The 20,220-nt window shown below is 43.7% G+C and overlaps 1 protein-coding gene across 4 annotated transcripts in view; it reads right to left on the reverse strand.

Moving 5' to 3' along the window:
* The window catches only part of VAMP4 (vesicle associated membrane protein 4), a 47,126-nt gene extending 27,202 nt beyond the window's left edge, over positions 1-19,924 (reverse strand). For 3 of the 4 annotated variants that reach the window (XR_008960344.1, XR_008960345.1, XM_026509372.4), the window contains exons 1-2: positions 19,840-19,921; positions 12,834-12,906 (exon numbers count right to left, since the gene is read on the reverse strand). The gene's annotated coding sequence lies outside the window, so the exon portion shown is untranslated. Of the gene's footprint in view, positions 1-12,833; positions 12,907-19,839 lie in introns of all 4 variants that reach the window. The other variant, XM_044387920.3, reaches the window with a different exon arrangement.
* Between the last annotated feature and the right edge of the window lie 296 nt (positions 19,925-20,220).

Genomic DNA, 20,220 nt, shown 5'->3' on the forward strand with positions numbered 1-20,220 from the left:
AGTTAGTTGATTAAACAATGATTCAGTTTCTTCATCTGCAAATTAGTGATTTCTAGGCTTCTGCATGGAGTTGGGATGGTCAAATCAGGTAATACATGCAAAAATATTCTGTAAGTTATAACATCCCATTCTAAAGCACAGCACTAGGCTCCAAGAAAAGGGGTACGTTTAGTTAGTGGGTTAAACAGAGCCAGGTTTTTTTGTTTTGTTTTTATTTTATTGCTACAGAAAGTCTCATAGCTTTTTATATGCTAATATGCATTGTGATTTTCCAGGAAAATGCTTGAGTGTACAGTTTATTCAAATTTTCTTGAGAAAAAGCTGACATGCAAATTTTGAGTTTTCAGTATCTTGGATTAGAAGACAGACGAAAAATGAGAATAGCTAAAGTACTGACTCTTTTACTCTGTGGCAGGCACTGTGCTCAGTGATTTACATGCATTTTCTTTAAGTCTTTATGACACTCCTAAAGTAGGCACTAAGAAACTAAGCACTAAGGTTTAGTAAAGATAAGTAACTAATAGTCACTCTACTGATTAAAATAGCAGAAACATAGATAGGCTCAAATTAATCAATGGCTATGCATGATCAGTTTTAATTTTTATTCCATTAACAGAACCTGTTCTGTTCTAGAAAGACCCCTTCCTTGTAACAACCCAGCAGCCCTCTTCCCCTTTTCACAAGAAGAAACAACTCTAAGATCTTTAAGTATAACTAGACATCAGTTTGCTGGTTAATATTATATACAAACCCAGAGTCCAGTTTCATAAACCAAATAAAAGTAATATTTTAAGTTGCCCTATCAAAACAAATTGACAGTTTTGATAAGAAATGCTTCCAAACCAGAAACTTAACACTTGTAACAAAAACCAAATTCTTGCTACCTAAGTAACACCTCTACAGTTCTATATTTCTGTCACGTACATCTGGCCCATTTTATTCCTCATACTTTGATTTCAGAATAATTCATTCACGCAGAAATGTTACAGCATGCAGGAAAAAAAATAGATGACAAAGGAAGCAACGGAAAATATCTGAGCTTTTAATTATACCCACATGTTTTTATATTTTAAACCCAACAAAGGGGCTGCTTTAATACCCGAAGGCAAAAAACAGGCAGACTTACATCTTTATGAAATACACAGTAAAGCTACAAGTTTAATGATGAGCAAACCGCATCATCAGGTCCTGTAATCCAAGGACCAGCCTCATGAAGGCAAGAAACCAGTGTCTGACAGACAGAAAAGACATCAGCAAAGCACCGGGCAAGATTAATAATGCTCGATGAACCACAGGGCAACTGATGATTTGTGCCAAACAACGAGGCATATATTTCTACCTGAAATTTCTCTTGCAAAAAATACACATGAATTCGGGGATTTGTGTGTGAGTACATACGTAAATAAGAGAGCTTTCATGATGTATTTCAACACTGAGAGTTGAACAGCAATATATAATTCATTTAAAAAACGTCACATCACCATATGCTTATGTCATCATCATATGTTTACAATTTCGTGTGTATTTTTTGAAGAGGTCGTAAGTTCTCTATTCAAAGTCTTCACATGTAATACACTTCGAACCTGTTGTTTAATAATGTTGGCTTCTTTTTTGCTTTACACAGAAAATAAAACCCCGTATGCATTTCGTTTCACAAAAAGCTTCAATCTGGGCAGAGGTTTCCCTTTTCCCGGCCCCCATTCCCCTTCTGACTCCTCTTCCTCATCTCTATCACCAGTCTTGGTTGGTGCAGTTTCATGGAAATACGTGACTTGGATGGACACAGCCTGGAGATGTTATTCACAAAAACTGTCAAACTATAATGATTCACCTCACCTTTGGTCATTAAAAACGCAGCAGGGTTGGCGCTCTTTCTCCCGTGACTTTAAATAATGAGACAAATCCATCCCCTCCAGCAAGTAGCTCCGTGCCCCAACCCCCCCCCCCCCCAAAGTCTGTCGCACCAGGCCACGTCCCCCGACATCTGCTCCTAACTCTGGTCCTTTCTGCCCCAAGATACCCACTCACATTCCAGGCTACCTCCCACTCTTCTCAAACCCGCCCCATGCCCTCCACTGTTCTCTTCCCGTCTCCCCCCAGCACCCTTCAATTGCCTTTCTTCTCCCCCTCAACCGCCCCCCATCCGCACACGCCAGTCCTGGTCGTCCTTCTCCACGACTCCCTGCCCGAATCCAGCCTTTCCCCAGTTGGGGGTCCCCGACCCCCCACCCCCCCCGCCCGCCCCAGGCCGGTCCCGCAGCCCAAGGCGGACGTTGGGAGGCGGCGGAACCGGGGCGTCGTCTCGGTTTCCTTCCTTCCTCCTCACATCAGCCCCTCCCGTCGGAATGGCCGACGCCAGTACCTGAGTCTCCCGGGGAGCTCCGGGCCACTCTCCCCGGCGGGCAGCACTGGGGGGGCGGGGGAAGGAGTGGTAAGCGCAGGAAGAAAGCGGGGAGGGGGAGACAGCGGGCGCGGACCCGGCGTCGGCCGCTCCGCCGCAGCAGCGCCCCCGCTCATCGAGCTGATCGGTGCTCCGCGGCCTGGAGCCAGGCGAGGGGGCGGGCCCAGGCCGCGGAGATGGTCGAGGGAGTCGAGTGAGTGGAGCGTGGAAGGCAGGTGTGCAGGGCGTTAAGAGGTGGAGGAAGCTCGGAGAAGTCACTCGGGGTGGCGCTCCGGGTACAAGCTCGGGGCTGGGGTTGAGGGGGCGTTTAGAAGGTGATGCTTTGTGCGCAGCCCGTGCCCCTGCGCTAAAGAAGCCGAGTAGAAAACAAGAAGGATGGTTCGCAGCCCCAGGACAGCTTCCGATCGTCTGGGGGCCTTTTCGGAAGAAAGATGTGTGACCCCTTGTTTATCGATGCAGTTAGACTAGCAGGGAGATATTGAGGGTTATTAATCCCGTCTCCTCATTCCAGACGTTTGGAATCTCTGGTCCGGAAAGGAGATTTACAGCTAGTTTGGTCAGATTTGGGACGAGGACTCGGTGTTCTTTCCCCTGTATCCTTTACTTCTTAACCTAAAATAACTGGGTCGACACCGGAGCCTTCAGGTTTCAGGTGGGAAATCACCCTTGTATAGCCACTCCAGTGTTCTTTCACCAACCACCCTCTCACCCCTTAAGCTTGGAGGTTTAAATATGATACTGAAGTCGCTGGGCGTAGTGATCCAGAACAATTCCAGATTTGCTTTTACTTTCTCTCGTTTCACTTATCCATTCCTCCCACACACGTTCCAGCTGGATTGTTTTACTCATCCCCCCCCTTATCATTTGTATTACTCATCTTTCTCATTTAATAGTTACAGATCCCTCGTAGACAGTGTTATAGTGCATTTTTAAGTCAAAACATTGTAACTAATTGAAAGATGCCTTGCTAGGACGACTCTCAACTCAATTATCTCAAGTTGAATCACCTGTAAAGCTTTAAAATGTAAAGTTTTAAAAGCTTTAAAAATGACGATGCCCAAGCACTGCTTTGAGATTCTGATTCAGTTGGCCGGCGATGCTGATAAACACTGAACCACGGGTTCTCAAACGAAGATAGCTCCCTATCTGTGAGTCTACTACTCAGACCCAGGCTGCCTTTGACCTAGAAGGAAGGGAAGCTTTTAACAGTTTGTTTCTCTGCCTAGGTGTGATGGTGAGACTACTTCAAACTCCACAGAGGCCCCGAAAGTTATTTTTTTCTTCCACAGTTGATTTTATATCTGTAAATCTGCTTGTTATGGGGTGCTTCCCTGCTTCGGTGCCTTGGCCAATTCGAACCTGAGGCAATTACTAGATTAACCCTTCTTTCACCACAATTTACGACATTACGACTATCGAGTTGTAGGGGCACCTCATTGGCATAGCTTTTATAAATAAAACATTCTATTTTTTTTAAAGACTTATTTATTTGACAGCACGTGCCCTCAAGTGGGCGGAGGGCCAGAGGGAGAGAATCTCAAGCAGACTCCCTGGCGCGGAGGAAGAGCTCGATCTCAGGACGCTGAGATCATGACCTAAGCGGACATCAAGAGCCGACACTTAACAGACTGAGCCACCCAGGCGCCCTTTTTTGGTTTTGTTTTAACCATAATTCTTTAGTTCTGCCAACCATTTTGGTATGATTACTTAGGGGAGGGGTAATGCTAGCCCCACCCCTTAGTCACCCGAACAAAAAGGCCCTTTGACTATCCCCAACATTTCTAAAAGCGCAGAAAATGTCATTTTACGGTTACTGTGAATCAGATATACCAGTAAGCTGAAAGAATATAAATAGCCCGGGATATAGGGTCAGAGCAAGGGTCCAGTCTCACCAACTTGAATTATTTGGTTATTTTTACCCTATTTTCTCTTTCTTGAGTTTCAATTATTCAGATGTTGGTCCTCGAATTTTCTTATCATTTCTCTCTCAACATTAGATCTTCCACCTTAACTAGGCCTGGTGTCCTCTGAGCCAGAGATCTTTTGTTTTACCCTCTTCTAATACTAAATCTCTGGGCTTCTACTGGATTGGAGAAGGGATTCTGAGCATTTGATTCTTAAACAAATTTTCTATTATTCCTCCTGTTTTTAGCTCACATCAAGCTCAGAGTTACCAACACTTCTGAGCCTTATGCAGGGTTTAGCTGTGTAAATCAGGTTGCTTCATGGCCTGCTTAGGATTCTTTTTTCTTAAGACTAAGGTAATTGTCACGGATTCACCTACTTTCCAGGTTTCAATATATTGTTGCTATTGTCTCTGTTCCCATAAGGCCAATATATATATATATATACATGTCAACAACTGTTCAACATCAAAGTGTAAATTGAAAGAAATATCATTTTTCATCTATCAGTGACCGGGAAGAAAGGAGTTGTTAGCACCAGATGTGCAATCCATTCTCTCCCATTGTAGAAGAATACGCCTAGGAAAGCAGGCAAGCATGTGATTCTCTGAAATATGGTAATAACAGACTTGCTGGTAAACAAACTAGTATCTCCTAGTAGGAGAGTTCATATCTATAGAATTCCTTTAGCAGGATAGCCCTGGGCTGAGACCATGTGGTAAACACAGCAAGAATCTGTGGATTTGAGGTGCATGACTGGAAAATATCATGTAAGTTATGTAACTTAGCCTTAAATGGAGAGTGTTTCATAACTGAGTTGGTTCCTTCTGTGTAAGTGAGGTGACTGCATACCTTAGTTAGAAACCACATCAGTTATCTTGAGCAGATGTGCATCCAACACAGGAAGAAAGGACCAGGGGAGCAGCATGAAGAGTCCTAGACCTCTTCCTATTTTGTCTGTGTCTCTTGGTTACTGGTGTCTTTGAAATTAGTGAAGCTTGAACTTAGGTAAGATCTCTGATTACTGAGTTGTGAGTCTAATTTGAAACTTTGATTCTTTTGTTAGCTCAGTGGCAAAGATGAAAAAGTTTGCCAATACAGTGTTGGAGGTATGTACATGTGGTATAATGGGGTGGGAGGCCAAGGAGGTGGGAAGAACAAGCTTTCTTAAACACTGCTGATGGAACTGTAAATTGGTACAAATTTTTAAAGTTCAGGGTGAAAATACATGTCAAAAATTTATATGCAGTTCCTTTTGATCTAACAAATTCCACTTCTAAAATTTATCCCATAGATAAACTTACAGAAATTGTATAAAAGCATTTTCTAAGAATATTCTTTAAAGGATTTTTGCAACAAGACTGAAAAAAAAAAACAAACCCCAAAACCTTTAACTGTCCAGCAATAGGAAATAAGTTTGGTATATCCATTCAGTAGAACAGTATACAACCATTAAAATGAAGTAGATCTATATGCATTGACTTGGAATATCTCTATCTGTAACTGTAAGGTGAGAAAAGCAAGGTGCAGAAAAAGTATGTAGACTCTGCTTCCACATGAGCATCATATACAAAAACCAAAACCAAAACCCAGAAGGGCTGGGAATCCACTATGGAAGATATTATGGACTGAATTATGTCATCCTTACCCCCTCCCGATTCATATGTTGAAGCCCTAATCCACAATGTGATTGTATGTGGAGACTGGGCCTTTAGGTAATTAAGTTTAAATGCGGTTGGTCCTAAGGGTGAAGCCCTAATCTGATAGGGCTGGTATCCATATGTGGGGACACAGAGATGATGCCATGTGAGGACACTTTGAAAAAGTGGCCTTCTACAAGCCAGGAAGAGAGTCTCCCCAGAAACCAATCCTGATGGCACCTTGATCTTGGACTGCTAGCCCCTACAACTGTGAGAAAATTTCTGTTGTTTAAGCCATCTGGTCTGTGGTATTTTGTTACAACAACCCCAGCAGACTAATACAGAAAGGAAACCTTTCCTCATAGTGTGGTATTTTGTACCATTAGAATATTTTACCACGTGTATCACCTTCTCAGTTAAAAAAATACACTAGAGAGTCTCTTTTTCCGATTGAAATTGGGACTAGTTGTTGGTTGGTTAATTTAAAAAGTTGGTTAAAAGTGCCTTTTAAATAAAAGGCAGATATTGGGGCACCTGGGTGGCTCAGTCGGTTAAATGGCTGCCTTCGGCTCAGGTCATGGTCCTGGGATTGAGCCCCACGTCGGGCTTCCTGCTCAGCAGAGAGCCTGCCTCTCCCTCTGCCTGCCACTCTGCCTACTTGTGCTCTCTCTCTCTCTCTCTCTGTCAAATAAATAAATAAAATCTTTTTTTTTTTAAAAGGCAGATATACTTTAATAACCTTTTTATTTTGACTCAAATGTATCATTATACATTTACTCACTAATCTCTGAACTAGGGCCAAGACCTAGTTCAGATAAAAATCTGAAAATGAGTCTGTTGGTTGGAGCGCCCCAGTGTCTTTATTACGAATTGCACTGTTTAAATTGTTTACAATTTTCAGTTTCATATTTTTTTCAAACTACAGCAAGAACTTTAAAAAGACACCTTTGAAGAAGTTTGAGTGTCAAATCAGTCTAGATTTTGTACAATTTTTCCCCAAAGTTTTACACATTTTTCTTACCTACATCTAATCCTAAAGTAACTTCTGTTCACCTTCAATTTAGTTTTCATAAAAACAACTTTCTATTTGTATTTCATTAGTTTGAATATTTAAACTCCATAAGTATAATAAGAGGTGTAAATATTTATGTTACAAATACAAATTGACTCTAGGGGCACCTGGCTGGCTCAGCTGGAAGAGTATGTAATTTCTGATCTAGGGGTTATAAGTTCGAGCCCCACGTTGGGCATTGAGTTTACGTACAAAAACAAACAACAAACAAACAAAAAAACAAATTGACTCTTGATAAGCATATAGCTCAACTGTTTTGGTGAGGAAGTACACAGATGTATCACTTAGCTAACCTATTAGCCTCTTGTGCTCAGAGAGTCTCGTACTGTGTAAATATGGTTAGCTTATTTTACTTTTAATTTTGAAAGAACCTCACACTTAACTAAAGAATATGCACAAAAAACTCTTGCAAATCCTTAATCCAAATTCACTGGTTATTAACATTCTTTTTCTAATGCCAGTCTCAACTCCTAATTGACTTTCATAGCTCACAGCATAAATGATACTGAAATAGTTCAGGCCAGTCTCTCTTTCTCCAAATAGATGAAGAAACAGGACCAGAGAGTTTATGTTTATGTGACTTAACTCAAGGGGGTTGTTAACATTTCACTTCATTTGTTTCATTCTCTTGAAATATATAGCTATCCCACCTCTTTCCTCACCCAATTATTTGAGTTAGTGACAGACATCATGCCTCTTTACCCCTTAATACTTCAATGGGTATTTCCTAAGAACAGAACAGTTCTTTTCATAACTACAATTCAATTCAATTTTAAAAATTAAACATTAATACAATACTATTTTCTAATAAAGCATCTACATTCTAAGTTTGCCAGGGGGTCCAGTTATGTCCTATGTGGCATCAGTCAGTGATTCTACACAGAGAGAATAAAGAGTAAAGAGTAACAGAGCAAGCAGGCTAACTGGAGTCTGGTTTTTAAAGACAGATTCTACTATAGTTTAATTTTTGTTAAAAATATGCAATAAAATGGGAATGTCCTCTGTGCTTCCCTCATGGAATTTTAGATGTGACATTATAAGATGGACTCATAGAGATGCTTTTTATCCTCTCCTCTTATTTATTGATATGACCTGTTGTAAGAATTTTATCTTTGAGAAATTGCCCCCTACAAAGATGACAAAGAAACCTGTGCAGGAATATGTCTAATTGCATTATAAATTTATTTACAACTTCTCTGAAAGTTAAAAGTGGCTACCATTTATTAAATGCCTACTTTTATTTATTTTAAAGATCTTATTTATTTGAGAGAGAGCGCCCGTGCATGGCGGGGAGAGGCAGAGGGAAAGAGAATCCCAAGCAGACTCCCCACTGAGTACAGAGCTTTACTTGGGGCTGGATCATGACCTGAGCGGAAACCAAGAGTCAGATGCTTAACCAACTGAGCCCTAAATGCCTATTTTTAAAAGCACTATGCTTAATGATTACTATACGTTATTTATCATTTTCCTCATTTTATCTATGTGGAAACCAAGGTTTTGAGATGAACTGTGTAACTTGTTAAAGGCAAGAGAATGGTAAAGCTGGGCACATTAGTAAATACTGCAGAGCTATAAGCTTAAGATGAGATCAATTCTTTATTGAAATGGGCTGCATGATTTGCCCTTATAATAGAAAGTAGGCAGTTTATTCTTTTTTATTTTATTTATTTATTTGACACAGACAGCGAGAGAGGGAACACAAGCAAGGAGAGTGTGAGAGGGAGAAGGAGGCTTCCCGCCGAGCAGGGAGCCCAATGCGGGGCTAGATCCCAGGACCCTGGGATCATGACCTGAGCCAAAGGCAGACGCTTAACAGTTGAGCCACCCAGGTGCCCCAAGCAGTTTATTCTTAAAGCATTGCAGAGATGATGGAATCTGTCAGGCCTCATGTCTTGTGATAATCTCATTTGATTCAGGAGGCTTTAGTCTGTTGATGGTCAACTACAAATTTAATTTCTTGCTCAAGATGGTAATACTAATCTTGGGCGCTATAAGGTAAAAAATTCACCCATCAGATAAGTGACAGGTATTCTGTAAAAGTCTGGAGATATAAAGATGGTGAACAGTGTTAGCTGTCTTCCAAGACTTCACAAACTTACATAGACACACAAGACTAAGCAACTATTAAAAATTGAGTGTATTATAGGGGCACCTAGCTGGCTCAGTTGGTAGAACCTGTGAGTCTTGATCTCGGGGTTGAGTTTGAGCCCCATGTGCGGTGTAGAGATTACTTAAAATCTTAAAAAAATTTTGAGTGAAGTTATAGATTCAAGTGAACAATGGAGTATATGTGTTTATACACACACACACACACACACACACACACACACACACACACACACAATACTTTAGCAAATAGAAGAATTGCCTAAGGTGATCTATTAGTATCAAAAGTGAATTACTTTGTTAGAGTTTAACAAATTAAAACCATAAGGGGAATCAAGCAGAGATGCTGCTATACCTCAGGACGAGAAGAAGCCATTACTATTTATAGGTATGAAAAGGGAAGGGAAGGGTCAACAGAACAAGGCAAGGGCCCCAGTTATAGAAGAAGGGCTGTCTCACAGGATGGTCATAGATACAGGAATGCTGCTATTGCTAAGACCGCTTGGACCTATTTCTCCTACCTCTCTTGCCAACTAAGTGAATCCCATGCAAAAACAAAAGCAAGGTGGTCAAGTCTGCCCTTTTGTTTATATACACTTTTCTTTGAGGGGGTATTTTAGCATTCCCAGAGCATGGGAATCCTCAGCTTCAACTATCATCTCTATGAAGAAGAACCCAAGGAGGGGCCTATGCAAGGAAAAGGGCACTTAGGACAATGAGGGGATTAGAGGATAAGGAGAGCAGCCAATAAGAAGTGGTTAGAGTGGGGCTCCTGGCTGCCTCAGTCAGTAGAGCATGTGATTCTTGATCTTGAGGTGGTGAGTTCAAGCCCCACACTGAGGGGAGTGTTTACTTAATAAAAAAATTTAAAAAAAGAAGTGGTCAGAGAAGTAGACATAACAATGAAGACAGGGCAATGTAAAACAAAGAGGAATGGTTATTAACATCAAAAATTTCAGGGGTGCCTGGCTGGCTCTGTCAGAAGAGCATATGACTCTTGACTTGGGGTTGTGAGTTCGAGCCCCACATTGGGTATAGAGATTACTTAAAAAATAAACTTTAAAAAACCTGTTAAAATAATAATTTTTAAAGTTTCAGAGAAATTGGTGGGGGTGGAGGAAGGTGGGAATGAAGGCTAGAAAAAGCCATTAAATTTGTTGACTCACAGACCATTACTGATTTTCAAGAAGTATTTTAGTAACATTATGGATGTGGAATCCATACTGAAAGAGTTATTTTTTAGTGGAATTACAGATTATAAATTTCACTTTCAAGAAATTTAATTGTAATGGGAAATAACACATGAAGTTTTAGTTCAAGCAGCAGTAAGATCAAAGTATGATTGGAAGTAACCAAGTTACACTTAGGAATGGGGAGTAAGGATGCGAGTGAGATTGAAATGCAGATCAAAAAAGAAACAAAGGCGGGTGATGCCCCTGCAGAGGAATGAGGATCAGAGTTGGAAGAGCAGCAGAGGTGAGTTCTGGGCAGGATGGAGACAGAATCCTTTCTTGGAGGCAAGAGGGAAGGAAGTGAGAAATGATAAAACTATAAAGTGATTTTGAAATGGAAAAGAGAGAAGTTAGGGAAACTCACAAAATAACCTCAAAATGGTCAGTAAAACTCAAGCAAGGACTTATGTGAAGGGTCAAAGAAGCAGTGTTGGAATTGGGAGTGTTGAGATGGAAAAGGTTAAAGAAACGGAAAGAAAATGGAGAAGGTGTGGAACTCAGCAATACACTGAACAAAAGGATGGCTCAGCAGCTGCGAAGATACAGGCTAGAATCGTGATTTTGACTGCTCCTTTAAATCAAGGATGCGGTCTTAGATTCCTTTTTATTCTCCATTGTACCTTGCATGGGCAAGCACACAATGAATTTATGACTGGATTATGCTTTTGAAAGCTTGCTTTTGAATGAACAGAAAAGACAAAAGAAAGAAAACTAGGGAAGTGATAGTAAGAGAAAATGTTTTAGCCTTCCCAGGGCATGGGAATCCTGGAGGCGTTGTTTGCCTAATGACCTTCAAGTCACTTACTTTCAATATTTGTGTCATTTCCCAGGCACCTAAGAATATCACAAACTCTTCATAAAATAATATTTATACATTCTCTTGGTCACCTTATAAACAATATAGAAATTTTCCATTTTTATAGATTTTCTTTCTCTGAACTGTTTCATTATTATTATAGATTGATTCTATTGGCATTGGTTTTCTTCTGGCATTTCAAGATAACAGGAGGGGAAAAAAGAACACAAGCAGTAGAAATTTGTGACTTATAAAAATAAAATGAAAGGAAAGTAAACAGAGGCAGCTTGATTACTTTAAACCTCAGTCAATACCATTGCCTTTAAATATTGAAATATTAATTTTGGGATTCCACAGTCATTTCAGCTCATCAGTATATCTGAAGTTACATTTGAATTTCATAATGAATTTCTTGAAAGCACTTTATCTTTGCATCTTACTTACAAAGTGTAAACAAGCAAAGTAATTTAAACAAGTGTTAACTAGAAAACAATTCTGAATCATCCATGGCCTGCCATGTCATATCCAATTTTTCCCTATGTTGTGGTAGATTGCATGTCTACTTTTAACATTGATAATAAATCAGTTTTCCTTCTGGCCCTGGTTATGCTATTGTTTTGAGTTTATTAAGCATACAACTCTCCCCATTTTAAAAGAAAAAAAAAATGAACCAGAAAAATTCAAAGCATCTTTTCTCTGACTCTGAATTCATCATATCAGCTTAGAAGGTATACTTTAATGTTAAGTAGCCCCAGGTCTGAAACACGGCATATGAGATTAACTATAGGATATCTGTCTGGCATCAAACTCCCTATGGAATAATTTTAAGAAAACGCTTTGGCAATCACTGAACCACCCTCCCCCATCTTTTATAGAAAGAGCAGTAACGAGTTTTCCAATTATTTGGAACATAATGATAGTAAACTTAAAAACATACCTGTTCTTGGAATTAGTTTGGAGAATTCTTGAGAAACTATTCTCGAAAAAAGAACCCATCTTTATGTTCTGGAGCTTGTTTACTGCAATACAGTACTTAGGATATACTCTTTTTTTTTTTTTTTAAGTTTTATTTACTTAAGTAATCTCTACACTCAACATGGGGCTCAAACTCATGACCCCAACATTAAGAGACGCATGCTCTTCCAACTGAGCCAGCTAGGCACCCTGAGAGTATACTCGAAGACAAATATATGAACTTATATTTTAAAAGTCTGGTTTAAGTGTGTACAAATCCTCTGAGTCTGCACTAGATCTCAGGATCCTGGCACTGACAACATGCTCCAGAGATGCAACTAAGGCATGCCCTGAGTCAATGTCACGTCCGTGGGCACACACACATTTCCCCATTTGCTTCCTGATTTCCCAGGTTACACTTAACTTCAGTTACTGTACTTTTGGTTCCAGAATTTCTATTAAAAAATAGATTCTAATTCTCGTGAAATTATCCATGTTTCACCTATTTTTTTGGACATTTTAATCAGAGTCCCTGTCTGCTTATCTAATCCTGGATTCCCTACGGGCTGGCTTCTATTGTCTATTTTTTCTTGGTTTTAGGTCATAAAACTCTTATTTCTTGGCACACCTAATAGTTTCTGATATTCAATATTGATTATTGAGTATAAAATAATTGCATATTAAAAATTAAGTATAAATTATTGAGTGTAATGAAATATTGAGTGTACCTTTATGGTATTATCCTTCTCCAAGAAAGATTCACTCTCATCTCTGCTGATAAAGATGCTGAACAAAAAGCCTCTGAAAAACAGTGATTTTATCATGTCAGCCTCCTAGCCCAAAATAGTTTCAGAAGTCAGCAAAATTCTGAGGAGTGCAGATTCTTCCAGCCTGCCTTCAGGGGATATTCCTCATAGGGAATGTCGGGCCACAATCAGGCATACACCTTGAACCCAAAGAGCCCGCACCATGATCTGACCTCTCCGTACACTTGCCCTCTTCCAGGTACCTGGCTACCCTGACTTCTGCACCTGCACAGTAGGAACTCTGTCAGCCACCTCTGGGCATCTGGGGCCCTCGAGGCCTGTGGAGCAAGGGGCAGTCCTCAACACCTGCATTATTTCACATGAGGAGAAAACCCACCCCCCACCCTCCCAAAATCGCTGTGAGGCAGAAGCTGAAATGAGCTACAGTCAGTCCCCATGCGGACTGGCTGTGAGAATGGGTCCCAGGCTTCTCTAAACAAAAGGTTCCTAAGCGTCTCTTTTTGGAGCATAAAACCAGATTCCTCCACCTCATCTGGTTAGGTTAAGGCATGGAATTAGGTAGATTCCAGGTACCTATAATAGCCCCCTCTTGTGACCCAGCCTTGCCTGACATTGTCTGGTCCTGGTCCCTGGCTCCCCTGACCTCTGTCGCCTGTGCATGCGCAGTCCTCACTCTGTCAGCAGGTCTTTGTCTGCCCGGGGCCTTCCTGGACTCTGGAGCTCAGACTGGATGGCAAATACCTCAGTAATTCCAAGGTGGAGGAAGCCCACAGCCCAAAACTCTCTATGAGGTGGCAGCTTTAAAGTGTTGACAGTAGGGGCGCCTGGGTGGCTCAGTTGTTAAGTGTCTGCCTTTGGCTCAGGGTGTGATCCTGGCGTTCTGGAATCGAGCCCCACATCAGGCTCCTCTGCTGGGAGCCTGCTTCTTCCTCTCCCACTCCCCCTGCTTGTGTTTCCTCTCTCACTGGCTGTCTCTCTCTCTGTCAAATAAATAAATAAAATCTTAAAAAAATAAATAAAGTGTTGATAGTAAGTCCCCATTTGGACTAGCTGCCTGGTGGGGCCCCAGGCTTCTCCTGGATTTGGGGCTCCCAAGCTGTCTCTTATGGGAGGGTACCCTGGCCCTCTATCCAACCTTGATGTGGCAACACCATCAAGACTCCTCCAGCTCTGCCTTCTTGTGGAACATGGACATTAGTGTAGGTTAGGTCTTGGAATTAGGCAGATAACCTTGTATCCCCAAGAGCCCGCTCCTGTGAACCAGCCTCAGGGTGGGGGGAGCCCAGCCCCCTAAAATCACTCTGAGGCAGCCACTGGGCATGGACCTGGAGAGGCTGCCCCATAGGAACACTCCTGGGGGACAGGCCTATGCCTAGCAGCTAGCCCTTCCTGCACAGATGCTCATATTCCCCTTAAGCAGAACTGGAGTATATTAGACTACCTCGTCAGGTTGGGCTGGGCTGTTTGGTGAATTCTCCAATAAGAAACCCCAAGGGAAGTCTGGTTATGGTTAGAGCAAGGTTTTGAAGATCAAAGCTTATGCCTAATCACAAGCCCTAACCTACCCAATGAGGAATCTCCTCTGATTAGCAGAGCTCAAGGTCGCTCGACTGACTTGCTAGGGAGGGGCCATTAAGAAGAGACACTTGGGAGCCCTGATGGCTAGAGAAGCCCAGACCTAACAGGCAGCAAGTCAAATGAGGACTGAATGTTGCCTATTTGTAGCTGCTACTTCAGAGTGATTTTTCAGGAGGTAGGCTCTCTTTATTTGGGCAGCTATGCAGTTGGTTGGGGCCTGGACCTAGCTTCCCCAGTGTGGAGAGTTCTAGCTGCCCGAGGCCTGCTGAAGGGATACATCCTGCACATATGGGCACAGTACATTTAAGGGTGCCAGGGATCTTGACCAGGGTATGGGTCTGGAAAGACAAGATCACAGGATCAAGCTCTTGTGAAACAAGGTATGGGCATAACTATAAGCCCTAGCCTACACAAACACACATATTCCTCATGAAGGCAGAGGAGGAAACTGGACTACCCTGCCAGGGTGGGCTGGGCAGCTAGTTCACATATCCTCCAGTAAGAGATACCTGGAAGCCCTGGTTGCAAAAGCAGCCCGGGACTGGATCAAGAAGGAAGTCCAAATGGGGACTGACTGTTGCCAATTTGCAGCTGCCTTAGAGTGATTTCTGGGGGTGGGCTCCCTCCAAGCTGGAGGCATGCAGGTGGTTGAGGGACGGCAGTGTCCCAGGTCAGCCCGGGCTACCCACAGCCTGCTATAGGGGTGTGTACTGTGTATGTATGTGGTGAGGAGTTCAGGGTTGCCAGGGATCTGGAATGTAGCAAGGGTCAAGAGGCCGACACAAGTGTAGACGTGTAAAGAAGAAGGAATGGGCTTAATTTTAAGTCTTAGGCTACACAAATACATGTATTGCCCCTGAAGACAGAGCTGGAGCATACTGCATTCCTTCTGTCAGTGTGGGCTGGGTGTCTGGCAGGTGTACCTCCAGTAGGAGACACTTGGGATCCCTGCTTGCTAGAGAAGCCAGAGCCTGATCAAGTAGCAAGCACAAATGCGGACGGTTATCAATCTGTTGCCCTAGTGTGATTGTTGGGGGGTGGACTCATTCCTTCCTGGAGGGTATGCAGAGAGTTGGGTCCAGTCCTAGCTCTCTGTGACTCTAGGGCCCTGCTGTCCAAAGCCTGCTAAATGTGTGCATAGCATATGCATATGCAGTGCTGTTCAGGGAAGCCAGGGATCTGGAACAGGACATGGGGCAGGAGATGCTACAGCATAGGAGCAAACTCTTCGGGGATAGGGTTTCTGCCTAACTGAAAGCCCTACAAGCCCAAAAGGGAATTCTCCATGAAGGTAGACCTACAGATTATTCAACCGGCCTGCCATGGAGCACCCAAGCAGTCTGTCCAGGACATCCTCCAATAAGAGACACCTGGGAGCCCCGGTCACTGGAGAAACCCGGGATGCCAGCAGGCAGCCAGTCTAAATGGGGACTGTCATCCATTTGCAGCTGCCCCCTTTGAAGAATTTGGTGGAGGTGGGCTTCCTCCATGCAGGAGGCTATGTTGTGGTTGGGCTTGGCCAGAGATGCACAAGACAGGCTGATAGTGTGGACAGCACGTCCACGGGCCGAGCAGGTCAGGGTAGCAAGAAACCTGGAATGGATTGCATGCTAAAGAGGCCAGGTCACAGAAGCAGGCTCCTAGGAGTACCAAATATCAGCCTAATAACAAGACCTACCTACAAATTGTGGAATATCCCCCACGATGGCAGAGCTGGAGTTTTTTCAACTATCTCATGATGGAGAGGTATGAACAAACAGAACAAGGTATCCTCCATTAAGAGATACCTGGGAGTCTTAGTTCTTAGAAAAGCCTGGGGTCCCTTCAAATAGCAACACCACATGGAGCCTGATTTACATTCATTTCAGCAGCTAGCTCAGAGCAATTTTCAGTGGGTGGGCTCCCTCCCCTTGTGGTAATGCAGATGGTTCTGGATGGGCCCTAGACCCACATACCTTAAGGGTTCCCGCTGCCTAAAGGCAGCTGATGGGGTACACACTATCCATGTGTCAGAACGAAAGGTGAGGGTAGCCAGGAACCTAAAACAGGGCAAGTGTCCAAAAGACTGAGTTGTAGAAACGGACTCTTGGGATTACAAGGTATCTGCCTAATTCCAACCTAACCTACACAAATGTGCATACCACCACTGGAGGTAGAGCTAGAGTTATCTGGACTGCCTTGCCAGGGCTGAATCTGATGGGTTGTTGGGGGTATCCTCCAACAGGAGCACCTGAGAACCCTGACTGCTATAGAAGCCAGGGACCCTAGCAGATAGTCCACATGGGGACTGACAACCACCCTTTTCAGCAACTGCCTCCAAGTAATTTTCAGTGGGTGGGTTCATTCCAGTGCAGGTGGTTGAAGATGGGCCCTAGCTCTACAGGCCTGGAGGGCTCCAGCTGCCCTAGGGCAGCAAACAGGGGATGTACTTAGCATGCACAGGTTGCTTAAGTCAGGGAAGCCAGAAACGTGGGACAGAGTAAGTGTCTCGAAAGGACAGGACACAGACTGGGCTAACAGGGATACATGGCATCTGCCTAATAAAGTTTAACTTACACAAATGAGTATTATACTCCTAGAAGTAAAGCTGGGGGAATAGGGACTTCCTTGCCAAGACAAGATGGTCTGGGTAACCTCCTATAACAGACACCAAGGAGCCTTGCTTGCTGGAGAATCCTGTGATACCATCAGACAACAAGTATCAATGGGAGGATTACCAGTTTAAAGCTCCATTGCTGAAAAATTTTGGGTGAGAGATTGCTTCACCCTGAGGACATTCAGGTGGCTGAGATCTGGCCAAAGCTCCATAGGCCTGGAGTAGCCCTGGCAGTCCAAGGCCAGCTGTCAGGGCATAGATAGCACAAACTCAAGATAGTAGAAGACCTAAAACAAAGCAATGTCTGGTAAGCAAGGTCGAAGAAGAGGACTATTTGGGGATATTGACATTTGCTTTATTCCAAGCTGTAATTTCAAAAAATGTAAATATTCCCCTTGAAGACAAAGCAGGAAAGCTCTAGATTCTATGCCAGGGCTGCATCTGGTGAGGCGGCCTGGGTATTTCCCAAAAGGACACATCAGGGAGCACTGATTACCAAAGAAACAGGAAACCTAATCATGCAGTCAGTCCAAATGTGAACTCAGTGTTTCAAGTTTAAAGCTCACACCTCATAATGGTTTCTGGGGTGTGAGATCTTACCACTTTGGAGGCTGAGCACATGGTTCTTCACTAAGATGCCCACAGGCCTGTATGGGTACAGCTGCAGTCCCTGGGATGACCAAGTGCATACTGTGCACCCAGCACAGGGAAAGTGCCTGCAAAGGCCGTGTAGCTGGTGCCCGCTTTCAGATGTGGGAAAACTCTGCCTAATTCCAAGCACAAACATTCAAAATATCAAAGTTCCCACTGAAGGCAGAGCTAGAAAAATTTGGACTGCCTTGCAAGGGCAGGTATGAGTAAGTCACAGAGGATAACCCAACAAAGACACCTGAAAGGCTTGACTGTTGGAGGAGCCCAGGACACAATCAACTAGTTGGTCCAAATGGGGACTGAAAGTTCCCAGTATCAAAAGGAGCCTAAGAAATATTTTTCAGGGTATAAGCTCTTCACACCCTGAGTCCATTCAGTTGCCAAGGACCATCCAGAACTTTGGGGGCCTGGGAAGTTCCCTGAAGACCAAGGCTTGCTAATAGGTTGCAGATGAGGTGGCAGCTAAGAGGAACAAAATGACAAAACAGGCTTGGCTCAGAAAAGGGGGCTATCTGGGGCCTTTGGCATTTGCCTCATTCTAAGCCTTATCCTACGTTGATGCTCATACTTCCCCAGAAGGCAGAGCTGGAGAAAAATGGCCTGCCCCACTGGGTTGGGGCTAGAGCGTGGACCCCAGACCCCACCAGCAGTGGTGCTACCCTCCAGTAAGACACATCTGGCACTACTGAGTGGTGGAGAAGCCAGCAACCCGGTCAGGCAGCCAGTCCCAAGCTGGAGTGGCTGACTTCAGTTTCCAGGTGCTGCTTCAGAAGCCTTTTGGGGCTGGGATCCCTACGCCCACAAGCCTCAGCAGGTATTGTGCACGAGCAGGAGCTCCACAGGCCTGGAGGGCTCATAGTGCACATGCTCGAGCTGTGCAAGTCAGGGCAGAGGCCGGGAGGAGGGCAAGTGTCTAGAGAAGCAGCCGGAAAACAGGCTGTCCTGGCTACAAGGCATTTGTATAAATCCCAGATGCAACCGGCTCCACTGTGCACAATAGCCCTGAAGGGAAAGCTGGAGGGTGTCTGGATTGCCAGGTGGCCACCACCTGGGGCAGTGTTCAACAAGACACACCTGGAGGCCTCATTACTGGCAAGGCCGGGGCTCTCTGGCAGCCGTTCCAAAGGGGGACTGACAGCTGTCCAAAGAAAGCAGCACCCTGAAAAAGGTCTGCTGGGGGCTAGTGGGCTCCTACAGGACTGGAGGCCTGGCAGGTACTTTGAGACCAACCGGAATTCCCCAGGCCTGGAGGGCCCCAGGTGCAGACTACCTGGTTGCATACCGCACCTAAGCCATCTGAGGAAGTCAGGGGAGAAGAGACATGGATAAAGGCCAGTGTCTGGTGACACCAGGTCACTGGTGCAGGCTCTGAGGGGTTGGGAGGCACGTCTCATTTTCACAGCAAGCAACAACCTTTCCAAATGCGCAGGTTCCTTTTGGGGGCAGAGATGGAGGAGTCTGGACTTCATCACCAGGGCAGGCACTACTTATAAAAGCCCCGAAAGGGAGGTGCCTGGGTGGCTCAGTCATTAAGTGTCTGACTTCAGCTCAGGTCATGATCCCAGAGTCCTGGGATTGAGCCCGCATCAGGCTACCTGTTCATCGGGAAGCCTGCTTCTCCCGCTCCCACTCCCCCTGCTTGTGTTCCCTCTCTTGCTCACAAATAAATAAATAAAATCTTAAAAAAAAAAAAAAAGCCCCAAAAGGGAAACAATCTAAATATCAATGACAGAATGGAGAAATGAATGTGGTATAGTCACATAACAGAGACCACACTATAAAGGAAAAATGTACACACTATTGATGAAACAAAGATCATGTTAATGAAAGAAAAAAACACTTAGAGAATACATTCTGTAAGATTCCATTTATACAAAGAACAAAAATGGGCAAAACTAAGCTATATTGACTGAAGTTAGGGTAGGGGTTATCCTTGAGAGGAGCAGGAGTTACTGGAAGGAGGTAAGAGGTGGACTTTCTGGGGGGGCTGCAAATGTTCTGTGTTTGATAAGAGTAAAACGGGTGTGTTCAATTTGGGGAAATTCATCGAGCTACATACTTATGACATGTGTGTTTTTCATTAAAAAGAAAATTTTTAAAGAAACCATCCTTCCTCCCTCCCCAACCATTTGTATTTCCTACCTTTAGGAGTCAAGATGCTTTTAACCTTCTGCAGGAAAGGCTGGTCCACAAAAGCTGGTGGTGGACAACTCATTCCCAGTGTTGGGTTCTTACTGTCGGCATCAAAGGTGACGACATTGTAGTGGGGCGGTGCTGGGAAAGAGAAGCAAACAAGTCTTTGTCTAACACCATTTACATTCCTACCCATATCTCCCCTGTGACCTGTGGTGGCCGCAGGCGGCTCAGTCAGAAGGATGACATGGAGGCTGTGGTTTTTCTGTAAGGGCACTGACGTCACTGTCCAGGAGATCATTGTCAATCGGGTTCTGCTGTGAGCATCCACATGACAAACAGGGCATTTACCTGATCTTTTCCAGATTTAAAAGCACCTTCGAAAGCACA

Source organism: Ursus arctos, unplaced genomic scaffold, assembly GCF_023065955.2.
Source record: "Ursus arctos isolate Adak ecotype North America unplaced genomic scaffold, UrsArc2.0 scaffold_2, whole genome shotgun sequence".
In the NCBI taxonomy this organism is placed as follows: domain Eukaryota; kingdom Metazoa; phylum Chordata; class Mammalia; order Carnivora; family Ursidae; genus Ursus; species Ursus arctos.